This window comes from Pinus tabuliformis, chromosome 5_2 (genome assembly GCF_031772625.1).
Source record: "Pinus tabuliformis cultivar Carrire ecotype Pingquan chromosome 5_2, CPIR1, whole genome shotgun sequence".
Classification (NCBI taxonomy): domain Eukaryota; kingdom Viridiplantae; phylum Streptophyta; class Pinopsida; order Pinales; family Pinaceae; genus Pinus; species Pinus tabuliformis.
In genome coordinates, this window is record NC_142306.1 from 748,240,385 (window position 1) to 748,259,021 (window position 18,637).

The 18,637-nt window shown below is 40.9% G+C and overlaps 1 pseudogene; it reads left to right on the plus strand.

The window, feature by feature from the left end:
• The first annotated feature begins 3,227 nt into the window (after positions 1-3,227).
• On the plus strand, positions 3,228-3,684 carry LOC149161400 (uncharacterized; annotated as a pseudogene).
• Positions 3,685-18,637: the final 14,953 nt, after the last annotated feature.

Consider the following 18,637-nt stretch of genomic DNA (forward strand, 5'->3'; position numbering starts at 1 on the left):
GTGAATTTATGATTAAATATTAGAAAATATACATATTTTTATATATATCTCAAGAATATCTGAGTTTTGTGATGTGTAGGAAATATGTGAAGAATTAATTCCAAGATACTTATCAAATATCTCCTCCACCATATTAAAGAGATAATTATGCAAGCCTATTCCTAAGGAGAAAATCATGGAGGATTTGGTTAGCATATCTTATCCAAGATATGTGAGAGATTTCTGGAGAATTCAAAGGGATCATATTTTGTAATAATGGGAAAGTAGTTGAAAATGCTTGAGAGATTTGTGGAGGATTCAAAGGGATCATATCTTGTAATAATGGGAAATTAGTTGAGAGTGCTTGAGAGAATATTGGATATGTAATTATGTGATGGTTATCTTCCTCATGTATATAAGAGAGTGCTCTCTCTTCATTTTGATAATAATGAATAATGGAAAGAATGGAAGAAGGGAATTCTTAGTTTTTCATCTTTTATTGTTATGCTTTCATGATTTGTAATTTGATTCTTGTAATATAATTTGAGATAGTTTTATTGTTGTGAGCTCACATATGTTGTTTGTCATTCAATTCTTCACATGTTGTATTTCTTTTCCCTTATGCAATTTCCTGCTTTCCTAGTTAGTGTTTCAATGCCTTCCTAGATTAATTTGATTTCAGTAATTTAGATTAAATTAGTTCCACTTCGGTCCTGCATATATAGTGCATGTGCCTCGTAAGTCTACGAACCTCGGATTGACAAATTAAATAGTTGGGAAAATACTACAACAGAATTAAACAATAATATTTTCACCCAACATTTTGGCGCCGTTGTCAGGGAGGTACGATGGATTGAAGTTTAGTTTGATTTTTCATGCAATTGTGTTTAGACACGTTCTTAACTCCGAGGTGTTAAGGCTGTAAGACATGGGGAACAACTTACGCATCGCATTCAAGATACCGTAATGGGCTTGACCTCTTATGGATCAGGGCATGTAGGGTGTGTTTACATTTATGCAAGTGTGAATTTCAATATCTGCAAGTGTCTTTGATTTTCGCAACTGTGAAGAGTGTTTGATGAATTCATGGTTCATGGTTGTAGTTGAAGAATTCGATTACTCAATTAATGAGCAGTCCTTGTAAGAGGGTTTAATTGAGTATTAAATTCAAGATTATTTATGTGGTCCTTTTGTTTTTAATTCAATTTTTAGTGTGCTGATTTGGAAGAGTTTTTGTGAACTAAAACCTTGTAAAAGGATTAAAAACTCAGACAATTATTAGCACTTTTTTTTTAGAATCTCTTTCAACATGATTTTATAATGAGTGTTAGCTTGGAACTACTCACTCAGATCCTTGCAGAAGTCAGAATCTCCTCTTTCCTCGAAAAGGAGATCTTGAAAAGAATTGAAAGTTCAACTACTCCCCAAGAAATAAACGAAGATTCAACATCTGAAGAATCCTGCGTATCTTCTTCGAACATGAATTCGAAGAAGAAGAACAGCAGATCGGAGAAGAAGAAGAGGAGTTAAAACATGATCTAGGTGAGAGAAATTGTGCCTATCAAAGCTTTATCGAACAATGGTTCCAGGTAAGTACTAGATTAGATTCATCTTTTTATTTTTTAGTTGATTTGCAGTCACAACAACTAGACTCATTCACTCTCAAATATTTTCATCCATCATTTAAAAAATTGCTTCTGGATATATTGTTGTTACTGCTACGTGAATGGCTTCATTGGAAGTTTAATTACACGTAACTAATTTTTTCTAATTAGTATAGAGTAGGTAGGCTTTTATTTTTTAGTTTTTGCTTTCATTTTCAATTTTGCTTTTACCTAGAATAAATATGCTCTACTCCGCGCTTAGTGCGATCGCGAGGATCAGAAAATAGGGATGATTTAGACTAATTTCAAGAATAAATAAATGTGTTGCAATATGCCTGATCAAAAACATCTTTCAATATGCAAATCATTATGTCCATTTGTTAAAAAAAAAATAAGAGAAAGTTTAGTTTCTTTCTAAACTTTAGTTTTTCATTGATTAAAAAAAAAAAAAAAAATTTTAAAAACTAACCATTTTTGTTTTTGTAAAGATAGGGTTAATTTCATTTTTTAGACTTTTAATAAAAAAAATAATAATAAAAAAAAAAAAAAAAAAACAACCAACCAGCGCACTCACAAAAACAGAAAAATAAAACATAAAAAATATTAAACGCATCGCCGAGAGGAAAAAAAAAACGCACTGCATATTGCAGGCCCGAGACTGCAGATTCACCAACACCATTCTGACGACCTTGGCACGCCCGGTAATGCTAAAATAAATAAATAAACACTGATTTTCTTGGGTTGCAAAACAATATTTACAATTTGTTGCTGTGAAAAATATGGAAGGCGCTGGCAAAATAACGATGGAAGCTTGAGCTCAAGAATTTATGAAGTGGACTTCATTTGCATGACTTCGATGTGTGCATTTACCCCATCCAAACTGCAGCTAAATTGCTCGATCAACTCCATGCTCGAATTGCTATTTTTGTCATCGATAATTACAAAATGCCCACAGGAGGAGATAACAATTTGATTTTGCAGTTATTAATCCAAGAATGGAGGCGGTAGTTTAGCCAGATTTCAGCAACTAACTCCCGATTTCTCTACATGCACAGATTTGATACATAATTTTGCGCCCACAAAATCCTCCAAATCATAAATTAAAAATCCGACTCTTTGTCTAGAAAATCAGGAAACGATAATACAAATTCCAATTTTGCAGGAACAAATCACTACACGATAAGTCAAATCGGATTTTTCTATTACTAAATCAAATATCAAGGAGGCAGTTTTGTAGTAATATCCGGAGATCCTGATACTGGGAATTCACGAGGTTTTGGCTTTGTTAGTTATGATTCTTTTGAAATATCTAATGCTGCTATTGAGATTGCAGGGAATTAGTCACGTGTTGTACGGAGGGATTCAATGTTTTTGCATTCAATATTGAGACTGAAGCTGCGTCGATCTTCAGCTTGATGATGAACCTATTTTCCCTCAAAGGCTTGGTACACCATTTCCCCAAACTTCAGGCGATGCAGAAAGGCTTTCGCATCATTATATGGTGCTGGAGAAGGCCAATGAGGTCAATGCTCGGATTTATGCAGAAACATTCATCTGGCCTCCAAGCATTGAAATAAAATGACTATTTTGGATGTCGATATCTGGTAAAGGTTTATGGTGGGTTTTGCATTTTCTGCAGTAAGTATGTCGAAGCCCAAATCTCCTCTCGATGCATCCAAACTGAGCAGCATGATTGGGGATCCGCCCTCCATGTCTCGACACTGATGCTCTGATATCCAATGCTTGCGATAAAGTCATCGAAGATGAGCGCAAGTCGAAGATAGATAAGGAGACGGCAAAGCTCGAACAGAAGATCGTTCGCATGATGTTAAGTGGCAAAGGGGACGAATTGAAGCCCAATTCCTGCAATTCTGTCGAGGTTGGGGAGCATCACATCTGTGTTGCCACTACGAAGAAGGCAGAATCTGGCTACCGCATATGGAAATGGCACGACCATATCATGTTTTATGATGAAGAAAAGGGTTTTCGCCTTGAGTACATCTACGACAATTATTTCCAGCGCCTTGAGGCAGAAGAAAATGTTGAGGCCGAAAAGAATGCCAAGAATTCGGTTTTGCGGGAGCTGATGAAGAAGTCTTGAAACGTAAACTTGTTTGCAGGCCAGTTGTCTTCGTGGAAGAATGACTACAATGGAGAAATGTCAATGGATAATCAGGAACATACATTCGTACCTCGTATGCTATGAAGGGACGAATATTTTGATCATTAAATGAGGTATGGATTTTTACATTAAAAAAATAAATAAATAAATAAATAAAATTAAAAGACCTTTCTCTGTTAGTTTGGTGTTAGAAATAAAAATTGTTTTCAATTTTCCTGCAAACGAATTGCACAATCAATGAGTACATTGCATGGGGACATGCAATATTTCTAGTTGGGGGAAATAAAAGTATGTTGGAATTTATCATTTATTTTTGTGGGAAAGAGTTAGGATGCATACACTAACAAGTGAAATGAGATTGGTGTTATGTGTAGATCAACGAGAAGCTTATGTAGAAAGCTCAATATTACGATGCGACACCCTTTTCATCCATGATTAGTGTAACTTCGAAAAATAATTAAAAAAATTGGACATTTCATAAATTCCTGAAAATGAGCTAATTTGTTTTTGAGTCACTTCATACAGGAATGATCGATGGAGATGGCACACAAAGGTGACAATTTTTATGTAGGAATGGTCCTAAGAATTGAAGACAGTCTAATGCAAAAGTGATTTTTCGAAATCACAATGAAACATGCATCATTGGAAGCTTGAAGGGACTAATTCTTCACTACACATTCATGACATTTTCCACTACACGAAAATCCTTTTGCGTCATGACTACTCACCTTTTTCCTTCCAAACGCCTAGACCATCCTTATGTTGCAGCCCATCTTCCATTACCTTATCTTTCACGACTTCATGCACGCCTATTTTTCTGAATCGCATACACTCCTTTATCCTTTTTAGTTTATTTTGGCCTTCTAGTTTTCCTTTTGAATAAAACTCATTCCCTTTCCATGATTACATTGCCTTGTTTTCCTTGCCATGCTGATCCACATTGCTTGTCTGTGACTTCTTTCCATTTATAGTCCTACCAAATCTTTTTGTACAAACTCACGTTGACTAATGTGGGATTCCTTAAGACCCACCTTTCAAACAAGTCTTGCCCCATCGACATCAGCACCTTATCTGGGAAATAGATTAGAGTTCCTTTTGAGTACCTAGAGGCTTGCACACCTTAATGGCAAGTTCTCTCGCTGACGATCATGGGAATACATCAATGTCCCTTGATCGTCAGATCTTACAAATGTCTCGACGTCAACCCCTTTATTCGCATTTCGCGAGATGTACCCAGGTACCTTGGCACTCATTGACATCAATGGTGAGTTGTGGCATGCATCAATGGCCGGTAATCCAATGATTTCTTTTCATGCTCGACATAAACACATTCTTTCGCATGATTAGAATTGTACCAAGAAGTTTAGTAGCAGGTGAAGACTTTACAATTTTTCATGACCCCCTCAACAGTTATAGCAACATGAATTTTGATCTATGAGAGTACCACAGTTCCACTTTCAGTGTTTATCTTTTCCATGATTCAACATCAACAGTTTAGATTCCTTCATTTCCCAGGATCCAGTTACAACAACATCAGTCACATTTTCCTGATCCAGCAGCAGCAGTTACATTCCTATTGCATAGTTCATCATTCTTGGGTAAGTAGAGGTATGTTGTTTTCTAATCTTTAATCATGCAATTCCTTTTATCCTAACTTGAATATTTTGGAAGATTCCCTCACCATGCTACATTTCCTTTCATGAGCCATGTCAAGTTGCATGAGGACATGCAACCAATTCAATTGGGGGTGGGAGAACTATATTCACTACATATTCACTACCATGATTCCATTTCTTCACCACTATCACTCCATTTTTCTCATTTACCATTCACCAACATTTATTTTCCAATGATACTTTGTTGCACTTTGCTTCATACACAATATTGACATGCTTCATTAATATTACAAAAGGGCTTTCTTATGCACATTATGATTTCCAGTGAGTGTTTACATTATTATTGAAGAAAAGAGAACAAAAAACGAAGTGAATGTTGTTAACACAGGAACCCACATTCTTTATATTCATGGTTGTCACACAAGAACCAACCATAAGAAAATGTAAGTTGTTACTCATGTCTTTCACATATCCTGGAAACATTCATTATTAAAATACATCATCATGTAAAGCCAAAGTTCAAGATGCAAAATGTTCTTAAAGAGATCCATGCATGGTTGCATGAGGACATGCAACAAGTTCAGTTGGGGAGGATGTTGAGACTCAGAAATGTCATATTTTCATCCACCTTTTTCTTCACTATTCCTTACATTTCATCATCCCATTAACCTTTTATCATATCATTTTCATAAATACATTTGGGTTTCACCTTCTTATTTTCCATTTTATTCAATTTTGTATTACAAGTGAATTTATGATTAAATATTAGAAAATATACATATTTTTATATATATCTCAAGAATATGTGAGTTTTGTGATGTGTAGGAAATATGTGAAGAATTAATTCCAAGAGACTTCTCAAATATCTCCTCCACCATACTAAAGAGTTAATTATGCAAGCCTATTCCTAAGGAGAAACTCATGGAGGATTTGGTTAGCATATCTTATCCAAGATATGTGAGAGATTTCTGGAGAATTCAAAGGGATCATATTTTGTAATAATGGGAAAGTAGTTGAAAATGCTTGAGAGATTTGCAGAGGATTCAAAGGGATCATATCTTGTAATAATGGGAAATTAGTTGAGAGTGCTTGAGAGAATATTGGATATGTAATTATAAGATGGTTATCTTCCTCATGTATATAAGAGAGTGCTCTCTCTTCATTTTGATAATAATGAATAATGGAAAGAATGGAAGAAGGGAATTCTTAGTTTTTCATCTTTTATTGTTATGCTTTCATGATTTGTAATTTGATTCTTGTAATATAATTTGAGATAGTTTTATTTTTGTGAGCTCACACATGTTGTTTGTCATTCAATTCTTCACATGTTGTATTGCTTTCCCCTTATGCAATTTCCTGCTTTCCTAGTTAGTGTTTCAATGCCTTCCTAGATTATTTGATTTCAGTAATTTAGATTAAATTAGTTCCACTTCGGTCCTGCATATATAGTGCATGTGCCTCGTAAGTCTACGAACCTCGGATTGACAAATTAAATAGTTGGGAAAATACTACAACCGAATTAAACGATAATATTTTCACCCAACAAAGACCTTCTACCTGACAAGATACTCGTCATCATTAGAGAAATTTTGATATCTAAAATGGGCCTCCTAAGGAATATTATAAAATCATATTCAAAATAATAAAATAATATTAGATACCTCATCAAGTTTTGGAGGGGAAAAAGAAAAAAACAAAATTTTCAACTCATATTTTCAACTTATCTCCCTATACTTTTACTAAAATTTTGAGCGGGAGCACTCATTGGATGTAAAATTTAATTTTTCATCCAAGGAGTACCCATGTTCCATATTTTTGATGGGCCCTACTACACAAAAAATGTAAAATACATGAAAAAAATGATTGCAATCACATTTCTTCATGCATTTCACATTTTTCATGTAGTAGGGTCCATCGAAAGTATGCAATATGTGTACTCCTTGGATGAAAAATTAAATTATGCACCTATTGTGACCATCAACAACCCCCCTTTTTATTAGTGTTAGTAATAACATTAATAAATGGGGACCCTTTGGGCGAGGGTTTGGGCGCAGGAGCATAGGATGGAACCAGGACTAGCCATGCCGAGGGCTTAGGGCATGTTGTGGAGGTAAATCCTCTCTGCGGATAGAGACAATCCCTACTAGCCCAGAGCGGGTCTAGCAATAATCACACAATGCTATCACGCAAGTTCCTAATTGCAAATACAAAGTAGATGGTGAGAACCTACCTGGATTCCAACACTAGTGTTCATCGAAGATATGTCGCCTTCGTTCCTTTGCCTTGGCTGGTCACGATCCGCACGATCTCCGTGATAGGATACCTGCACATGCAAAGAACAACGCGAAAACAAGCGTAAAATCTAGTAGATGCAATTACATATCGGTCAGAAAAGATATAACTCAACATCAAACATAAAGCAATGAGAGTGCAACCATAATGATAGTCATCTATTATTGATAAATAACAAAGAAGAATACAACCATTGTTCTGACGTCAAAGCCTCCTTTGGCTAGGTAGTCAGCTACACAAGTCTTGCAAAGCTTGTTGGGATGAGGGACAAGCCTCTCTCTCTTTGGGTGACAAGAATATCCTTACTTAGATTTGGCCTTATGGGTGCAAAGAAGGCTCTTGCAGCTTCAAACTCTTGAATTCCTGGGATTATGAGTACTATGACTGTAACTATTGTAACTAGCTTGCTCAAGGCATAGAGGCAAGCTTTTATAGATAGAGAGGGAAAGAGATAGGATCAACCACATTATTCATGGGATTGGCTTTATCACTTGGAAACTTCCATGAAAGGTGGCAAACAACTTTCCCTTCTATGGAGATTCAAAGCCAAACCATCCTAGCCCAACATAGATTCAGTTGGTGAATGGGTTGAAGAGAACCTTCAAGAGTTTGGTCGTTGAAAACTTTACTCAATTCGGTTGGCGCGAGTGCGACTCTGGGACAGAGCGCCAATGGCGCGCCCTTTATAGAGTATTTCCCTCATTGGCGCGGGCAGTGAACTGTGAACCCGCGCTAATGTAAAAAGAGCTATTTTCATGAGGATTTTGTAGGAGATGTCTTCAGGGAAAATGAAGCTCATACTAAAAGGAATATGATGCAAGTGGTTTCAGGTCATGTCACTTCTCACAAGTCTCGGAATGAGTCGTCCAGTATGCGGGTGAGGGATAACAGGGACGGTGACAAACGGTGACAAATTGTTGTGTAACAGATGCCCCCTAAAGCATGAGGCCCAAGAGAGAGAGAGGGGTGAAATGCTTTATAAGAACATGCGTGACTGAAAACACGGCCGCCGTAGAACCTGCGTAAAGAAGTACAACTGATATCTCAAGTACATAATATATGTGTGGTATGGGCGCAACCATCCGTAATAGAGTACATAATAATTTAGATCCAAGGTATGGACGCAGCCATCCAGAGAGGATCGACAAATAGACTCAGGCATGGTCACAGCCATCCAATGTATGAGTCATGTAATGATCATAATAAGCCACAAATCGCAGCCTAGATTCCAATAGACAAAATCCAGGGTCTTGCGCTCCATCTTGACCCGAACAGAGTACAAGTTCAGGCATGCGAATACATGAGTTGAAGTCGAACATGCATGAACATCGTCTGATTACCAGTAAATAATGAAAACTATTAACAGACGTGAGAGAAACCACCAATAATGACAATGGCCCTCAAGGTACTACAGGGACAATCTACGGCGTGCGAATCAATGAGTTGGCGTCGAACACCCGTAGAATCATTCGATCGGAGGCCAATGATGAAAACCTCTCGTCGAACACAAAGAACCTGCCATTGAGGCATGCAGACTCCAAGGCACCAAAGGGAGTCTCTAGATCAGCTTCCTGGATAGTGAGCTGAAGTCGACAGGAAGTGATCTTGATCAAAGGTGGGCCATAATGTTTCCCACATCATTGACACGAGACAGAGGAAAGATGTTGTGGTGATGCAAAATTATGTGAGGTATCAGAGGGAGGTTGTAATTCTGTGGAGGTCAACTTCTCTTGAACATATCGGTGGCATGATAGCGGACTTGGCAGTATTTGACATCAAATGAGCAGAGGTCATGGTGACAAGGCAATGAGCAGATGAGAGGTCAAATAGGATAACCCAAACCCACGGAGGCTAGTGTAAAACAAGATGAGATGTTCCCACCCAGACACGAATGCAGACTAGTGCCATGTTCAAGAGCGACATACTGCCGACATGATGACAATTATGGATCCATTTTCCCCACCATTTCTGGCGAGTACCCCAGTTATTTTTAACAAGCTTGATGGGGATAGCATATGCTTGTGAGCATCATTACGATGGAATCCAATGTCATTAAGTTTTAACGAGTCTGACAAAGGAAAAACTCGACGTCTTTTCCTATTTAGAGAGTCTGAAAAGGCAGCAAAAAGAAAACTCTAGGGGGGTCCTTTTTCGTAAAATTGTGTCTCTTGAGCTCGAAAAAGTATAAAACAATGCTCGAAAGAACCGCCCGACCGTTATGATCGAGGAGTACTTTTTTATTATAGTGACATTGATCCGAAAAAGTAGAAAAGTGATCAATATCACGTCGTTTCGTAACCATTTACGAACCGGAAATGACAAGGGTCCGACGATCTTTTCGTTTTTACACAGTCGGAAAAGGGTTTAAAGACGACCACCTCTTACTTACTTTTAATGAGTCAAGAGGGGCGACTCGACAATCTTTTCACTTTTAAGGAGTTAGAAAAGAGCTGAAAGATAACTCCATCATGACTTTTTCGTGTGTTTACCGATTCTGGAAAAGCATAAAACACAACTCACTTCACCATCGAAGCTGCAAAAAAGGACCTGTCATAGCACCAGAGACAAGCGTAAAACCTGTTTTTGACCAAAAGCACATTAAAATATTCAAAAATCAACTTTTTAAACCTTATTTCAAGTCAAAAAGCCTATAAATGTGGTGAAAATGTAAAAACAAAATCACTTTTACCTTTTTACCTTGTGCATAGTGGTAGTGGTCCATTTGGAGTGCAAACTTCGAGCAGCGATTACCAGCGATCCGGGCAACCATTTGAGATTCCGCCAGTTCCAGGTAAGAGGCGCTCTCTTAAGCTTCATTTTCATTCCTATTTTCATGTATTTTGTTCATGATTTGGGCCTCCACAAGGGGGATTTCAAAATTTAGGGTTGCGCCCCATTGGCGCGGGTATCTGGCATGGGTCCGTGCCAATGGGGTGATTTACCCAAAGGTGTCGCGCCATTGGCGCGACTGTTTTAGAATCAGTCATGCCAACCGTGCGACCTAGGTTTTTACTTATATTTTCCCATTGATTTCAAAATTTGTCCGGTGTATATGCTTACCAAAGCTTTATTAATGATTTATTCATCCTTGTGGGTGCAGGAAACACGCAAAAATGCCGGTGGAATGGGAAGAACGAGAGCACGATGCCATAGATGCCTTAGCCCTCGTAGATGAGGGATGTATGAATGCGCTGAGAGACTGTGGTCTCAAAAAAATCTTTCTCACCTCCTATCTGCGAGCTCAACCAGAGCTATTGCAGTTCATAGTGGATTCTTGGGACATCGATGACCAAGTATTTCGACTACGAGATCAGACCTTAGAGCTGGATGTATCTGACGTGTACTTCATTGCTGGGTTGTCACGGAGAGGGGCAATCCCCATTCTGACCGGAAGCAGGCCTTCCGTAGAGAAAATAGGTGAAGTAAAGGCTCGTGTGTGCCCAAAGGCACAATTTGGGAAGAACAACGCCAAGGTGGATATCGCCACCATCCGTGATTTGGTTCTTAAGGTGATACTGTTCACCATCACACAGGCGCCCCATGAGGCCAACAAGAACCATCTATTACTGGCGACAGAGTGTCTTAGCCCCACCATTTTTGACTGGGCTACACCAGTGACTACAAATATAAAGAGGCAGCTTACAAAGTGTAAGCGCGGGGGGGTGAAACAGTTTGGATATGGTTCGATTGTGGTATCATTCTTCCTGGAACGATTACCTTTATTCCAGTACCAGGGAGCTGTGGTAGCGGACCCATTACCACGAGAGCCTAGAATGGCTCGCTGGGCAGCATTGATGCCTAGAGGAGGAGGGGGCCAACAGATGTCTTCGCGGCCCGAGTTCTTCATATGGCTTCGCTGCCAGTTGATCGTGGTGGAAGACTGGCCATATGCGGGAACCAACTTCATGGGGGACCCAGACCTCCCACTGCCCGAGGGGGAGGAATGGGAAGAGGAGCTAGGTATGATCTTCTCTTTTTGATTTTTTTATGTATTTTTTATGTTTTTGTCAATGCATGTTCTGATGACAGTGATATATATATGCAGATGTGGGACCAGAGCGTCCAGCCGGTTTGTCTCCTATAGCGAGGAGGGGCCAACCTGCAGCTGACCCTCAGGCAGGAGGTGCCGTGGGGGAAGAGCTAGTGCAGAATCTCGAGGGACTTACCCAAGGGATTCCAGGCTATGCTAGATTGGCGGATGTGCCATTCGCATATCAGAGGCACACGGTGGGGGTGCCGTCCCGCGTCCATCGTCTGCTGAGACGCTTGGTGCGCGCGGTGACGTGCTACCATGAGCACCACCATGAGTAGACTCGTAGGTTTCTTTCATGCATATTTTTTGGGGGACATGTTGTCCGAGGATGTATCAGAACACGTATTATTTTTTGGGTTTTGTAACGCACACGGTGCAAACATTATGACACACACACACACACACACACACACATATATATATATATACATATGCCTATGGTTTATATGGATCTTTCACATGTGATGATGTGTTATATGCTATGTGAATATTTGACACAAAATTTAATCTAATGTATCAGTTGCGTAACAAACGACCCATTGTGAAATGTATTTACACACATGTATATTTTATTTTTACACAAGCTTGAAAACACACATGATAATCACATATGCAAACTATGCTTGAAGATGATTTTATTTTTTATGCAAGCTTAAAAACACTCACACACATGCAAACTATGCTTGAGAATAAAGGAACGGGCATGCCCCCCAGCATGGTGTCTCAATTCGAGGTACATGCCCCCAAGCTTCAGTCCATTGAAAATGGAGTGAAGGTTGACATTAGTATTATTGCGCTCGAATTGCACGAGCTCTTGTTTCATTATTTTAGCGAGGTTGACACAGGTAAAAGAACTTTCCTCGACTAGATCCAGGTTCATTTTTTAAGGAGCTTGAAACAGGAGAGGAACTATGCTCCGACCAGAACTTCTCATAATGAATAAAAAGTCGGGGCCTCCAAGATTGCCCCTCCCGGTGGAAGGGAAACATCTTGGAAGTCAGGGCCCAATGCCCCCAGGACACTATGCACGATGGCGACATCACTGGATCCAGGCATGGGACAGGTGGCCACGTAGTTGATCTGTGGTGGGGTAGATGCAACTGGTGGATGACAACTAGGAGGGGGCGACAACGGTGCAGGAGGCATCAGGGGACTAACGAATGACATTTGATCGATAATCACAATTCTTCCATCGTGCGGAAAGAAAACCACACGGAAAAGAGAAGAAATGAGGGCCCCCATGGCATAAACATAGTCGCGACCAAGGAGAAGACTAAAGTCTAAAACACCTTGGGTAACCAAGACATCTATATAGACGGTTTTGCCCCCCAAATTAATAGGGAACTTCGGGAGAACTCCTAGAGATGGACAGGCTCCTCCGTCGAAGGCCAACAGATTCTGAGTGACTGGCCCAAGCTGCGGGGAACCTAAAGCTTGCCAAGTAGTGTACGGCATAAGACTGACAGACGCGCCTTCATCCAAAACAGTGCCAGGTACTGCCTTAGCACAGGCATGTACTGTGATCTGGAAAGGCATATGGGATGGAAGGCGACTGGCGATCAGGCGATTCCAATCAAAGGAAGCGACCAGACTACTTGGTGGGGGAATCGTATGATTTCCCCCATGTGCTAAAGGAACCGAAGGAGAACCTTCAGGACCAGCTGGGTTAGGAGAGTCATTTCGGGACTTAGGAGAATCTGAAGAGACAAGAAGAACATGGGTGTGATGCTCTTCTGAAACAGAGTGATCGATGGGTGGTGAACTCGAGTCAACACTCTTTCCGACCAATGGTTGGTCTGGAACAGGCTGGGCATAGCCAGGTTCAGGAAGAGGAGGCTGGACAAGAGAAGAATATGAATCAATCTCTTTGTCAGCAGGGGGACGATCTGCGGCTACAGAGAGACGTTGATAACCAACGTGAAGTTGGGGTGAAGGAGCTGTGAGACTTTCCAAGACAATGGAGGCTTTATCCATGAGTGGAAAAAGGTGAAGGGGATGATTGCCTTCACAAAGTCTATAGGGAATTCGAATCTTCCCTTTTCCCTTACCATTCCCGACTGGTAAGGTAGCATCACCGTGAGCTTCAGAGGACGATGAGGGGCAGGCCGAATTGCGAGACCATACTTCTAGTACCCTGGGAATGCCAGGACAATCGCGAAGAAGATGGTCCTCCTTGCATAATCGACAAGGAAACTTGACCTTCCACGGAGGAGCGAAAGGGGGGCCGACTTCAGGTGTACTCGAGGGAGTAGCTATACTTGTAACCTCTCCTTTGGTAGCCTTCTTCTTCTTCGTCTTCTTCATCTTCTTCTTAGCCACCTGGTTACTTGAATCCAGACTTTCACGAGGCGAAGTAGAGGATGAGGACATAGAAGTAGGCGTCGAAGGGGAGAGGTCCACCTTAGAATCAACATGATGTTGTTCAGGTGGAGGAACTGATTGACCAGTAGTTGATACGGTAGGGACCAAAGAGGTTGAGAACAACCAAACAGGCAACCCAACAGTTAACCCTGGGAGTGTTATAGAAATTTTTGTGCCTTACAGCTTTGAGTATGAAATGTCCATAATCCAAGGGATCCAAAGTCCCTAAAGATGTTGTTACAGCTCCTAAAGGAACAAGGTCAACCAATGACAGCTTCTCCCAGAAGTTCTCCACCAAAAACCACTCAGAACTAGTCAAATCAGGATCAATTCAGAAGCTCCACTAGCTGCTTGCGTTGCAAAGCACCCAAATACACTGGCTAGGTGCATTGCAACGCACTTGAATGCACTACCCAGGTGCGTTGAATGGGAAATGACAAGTGGCAGAGTCATTCAACGAGGTGGAAAGACCATGGAAGCTTCCAGAATCTTCTCCAATGACACTTGCCTCACTGAATTCGACCAAGTGATGAGTAAGAGGCTCTCAGTCTCCAAGTGGAAGCAAGGACTGACAGAGAGAAGCCACAAGTCAAAACATAAGCTGACTCATCCTCTCTGCTTACATCTATATATGGATCCCTCATCCCAGAGATCCAGGGGCTGGAATTTTGTACTTTGCAGAGAATTGCTGTTGGTTTGAGATTGAGATTAGTACATTGGGTGATTTATGCTTTGTTGGAGGAGAGGAAGGGATTCCTTTGCTAGGAGGTAGATGCTGGATCGGGACTCACTTGGTTGTATCTCCTCTTGGACTTTCTTATCATATCAATAAAATTATTTGAGTTTCTCCTACATGTTGTGTATCAATGATGTTTTGTTATATTTGCATGTTTAGCTTAATCTGATCCTGAGCTATTTATGAATGTATATCTATATCTTCGTGTAGTTTCTCTCTCTTGTGATCTTGCAGGAATTCGGTGAAGCTGGGCTGGTAAGAGAGCAGGGAGCTGGGAGCCATTGAAGAGAGGAGCGATTGGATCAGCAAACTAGCGAAAGACACAGGTTAGTTACATCCTTTCTCCTCATTTACATTTCATAAAGAAGAATACTCGAGTAGTTTTCCTTGTTTGTTGCTAAGGCACTATCACACCTTAGAGTGGGATAGGGGCATTCTGAATAGATACTTTTTCCAACAACAAAATGGCAAATCCACTGGGGATCGTATCTAGTTAGTTTATTTGTGTTTCTATTGTTGTTCTTCTCATAAACTTAGGAGTGGCGAATCGAACTGCATTTGCCATTTACAAATGCAAAGTAGAGATCTGCTACTCTAGTCCATTCACTGGGCCTGTTTATGATCTGAATAGCTGATCCACAAATGCTCTAACTTCCCTTTGTGATAGCTCTTAGTACTCCTCTAAATCATCCTTCTAATTGTACCTTATTGATAGCTTTTATCCGGCCAAAAACCATAGATTAAACGGCAAACCGTGACCCAGAACCTGGAGACAATTCTCGTTTCTACTTCAGCGCAGGCTCTGTGAAGAGACTCTGCATTTCAACGTAGGTCCCGAGAGGGCTACCTGCGCTGCAATTCAGTTTCTCTGTGCAACAGGTGCACTGATCAGCCTTTGCCCTGTGCAGCTGTGGTTCTTTGCATCCTTGTGTTCAGTTTTTATCTCTGTTTTTGCAGCCTGTTATCATTGTGTGTACCTATCTGAAAACCCCTTTTCTCTGCCTTAATTCCGCCTCAGTTGTATAAAAGAAACTGTATTTGTTTTTGTGTATTTGTTACATCATTTGCAGTTTCCCATTACAAAAGTAAACTAGTCATATTGTCGCCCTTAGATCTGGACCTGTCATAAGTGTCGTTTTGATCTTAGGAGTAAATTTGTTTGCTGTTGACAGTTGATTGCGCTTTTACTTTTGTCTTTTGGTTTGAATTTGTGAATTTCTAGTGTAGAAACAAGTGTTTACTTCAAAATCATAAAGTGTCGTAATCGTCTTTTTGATTTCAAAAAGAAACTTGTTTGTGTTTTCACTTGAAATCGAATTCAAATTTGTACAACAGCTTTCTTTTTAGGCATCAATATTAAGAAAGTGAAAACAAATACATGCATTTGTGCATTTGCATATTGATAGTTTGTATGGTTTGATTTAGGAAAAGTGCATTTACAGTGTGCTCTTTGCTCTTTGAGAAAAGATTGTGTCTTTCTTTTCCCCTTGTAGCTATGATTTTCATTGTTGAAAAGATATAAAAGCTTGCTTATCATCTTTAGACTGCATTTAGGAATTGTATCTACATCTCGTGGTGATCCAAAAAGGCAAAATTCTAAGAAATATCAACCTAAAATAAATTGAATGATCTTAACAACGCATTGGAACTTAACGCACAACATAGAGGTCTAGGCTAGAGACGTGTTCCGGCGTCGTAAAACCTGGTGACTGTCGGTCTCACTGATGGTTGGGTGATTCCTCCTGAGAGACGATAAGTGCCAGTACGGATTGTGCTCCCACATACCGTCGAGTATATATTGGGAGACCCCTATAGGCATAAAACCTTTATCCATAGGAAGCCGTGTCGACCGCCCTACTGATTGCAATGCACTGAACACAGCATTCGGGAAGATTGACCCCCGTACCCTAAAAAGTATTCTGCGGTTTTGCGATTGGTTTGGCACACCCTCTACCTAGAACTCCAAAGCAGTCCCTTTCGTTCCTTTTCAGACTCCTTAACGGAAAAGGTCCATCTGAGCACTTGTCACTTCAGGCTCATTAAAAATCGAAGGAGACTAGAGTCATCTTTTGCTTTTTCTCGACTCTTTAAAATTGAAAAAGCAAGTTGTGTCCAAGCGTCGTTAAAATTTATTTTAAACGGAATATTCATACCCTTTTTCCTGCGTTGATCTTTAGGTTGAGAAAATGGAGCCTACCAACCAAGGAATTCCCCTTGGTGGAAATCCTACTCCCTTCTCCTCTTGGGGAGATGTTGGTGCGCCCCATATGGCCACATTGTCGCTTCCAGGACTGACAATTGGCTTGCCAGTCTAGCTCTTCTCAACCAATGTCGTTCAGAACACCACTATTCCTGAACAGTCGAATCAGCAGTTAGACCAGTCCAGAGTTACCTACCAACCTTCTACTTCCTCTAATTCTTCCTCTCCTCCTTCCTCTTCGCTTGATGGGGCTGGCAAAGCCAAAAGTCAAGTTCCTAAGGAGAAGAAGGAAAAGAAGAAGAAAGAGAAGAAGAAGAAGGAGCCAAAAGCAGCTGGGGGCAAACGAGTGCCGTCTAACGAAAATCCACACACTGCACTGACTAGGCCTAAATCGCCATGTGTCATTTGCAAGGGAGACCACTTTCACAGAGATTGTCCCTCCATCCCTCAGATACTAAGGGACTGGTCTCCCCGTTTTCACAATCCGGTGGCATCAACCTCTGATAGCCATGTTGAAAGCACACCGTCAATTAGCAAAAGTGAAGTCCCAGGACAAAAAGGGAGATCTAGATCTCCTTGTAAACTGTGCGAAGGCAATCACGCCATCCACCGTTGTCCCTTCTTAGACGAAGCTAAAAGAGTTTTGGATGATCGTCCGATTTCACCGTTATGACTCCCTCCTGGATATAAAAAACTCTTGCCAAGTCCTTCGTTAGTTGAGAATCCAGCTGGCCCACTCAAGTGGTCAGCTGAAGCGCCAGTCATTGAAGATGAACCAGATAGATCCATACCCGACGAAAGTCAAAAGGTCGAGGCGGCAGTTGACCCGGTCTTGCTTTCAGAGGATTTATCTTCGAATGACACAGTCACTGAGGAGAATAAGGATGACACCGTCCAAATTCTCTTCATCAACACAGACTCCGATGAACACGGGGGTAACCCACCCATTCCTTTATCACAAGAAGGAAGTTCGTCAGAGCCGTACCCTGCTGTTTACTCGGTCCCACCTCCAAACAACCTAGTTGTCTCCTTCGACTGGAACCAACTAGGCAGACCCCGTTTGCCAGCAAGCATACCATTCAGAATTATCGTCCAAATATATAGAATGGTCATGGCTAGCACCATCATTGATGAGGGGGCACCTGTGAGTATCCTTTCCTCTACTGCTTGGAAAGCGCTTGGTTCGCCATCGCTTTTGCCTGAGATGAGAAATCTGACAGGCTTCGATAAAGGAACCAGTCGACCTTTAGGGATCCTCCCCAATGTGCCCATAACATTGAAAGGGAAGACCGTTCAAATGAACGTGATGGTCGTTCAAGGACCCTTGTATTATAACCTACTCCTTGGACGAAAATATATATATTGCATGGGAGCCATCGTCTCCTCACTCTTTAGAGTAATGTGTTTTCCGCACGAAGGAAGAGTGGTCAAGCTCGTAGACCAGCTTTCATTTCCCGGATCACGCATCGCAAATAGTCATATACCATCCCTAAATGGTCTCTTCACGCAAGAAATGTCTCAACCCACGGTCCGTCCTCCCGATGAGCGCGAGTAATTCGGAGGGATATGACTGGAACCCAGGGGGCATGCGTCCTGGTCTGCTTCGGCAGGAAAACTTCGGGTATAGGGTAGGTTTCCGCGGGAGAATATGACTAGTCTGTACCCCGTCCGTGATTGAGATAGGGGTTATTCTA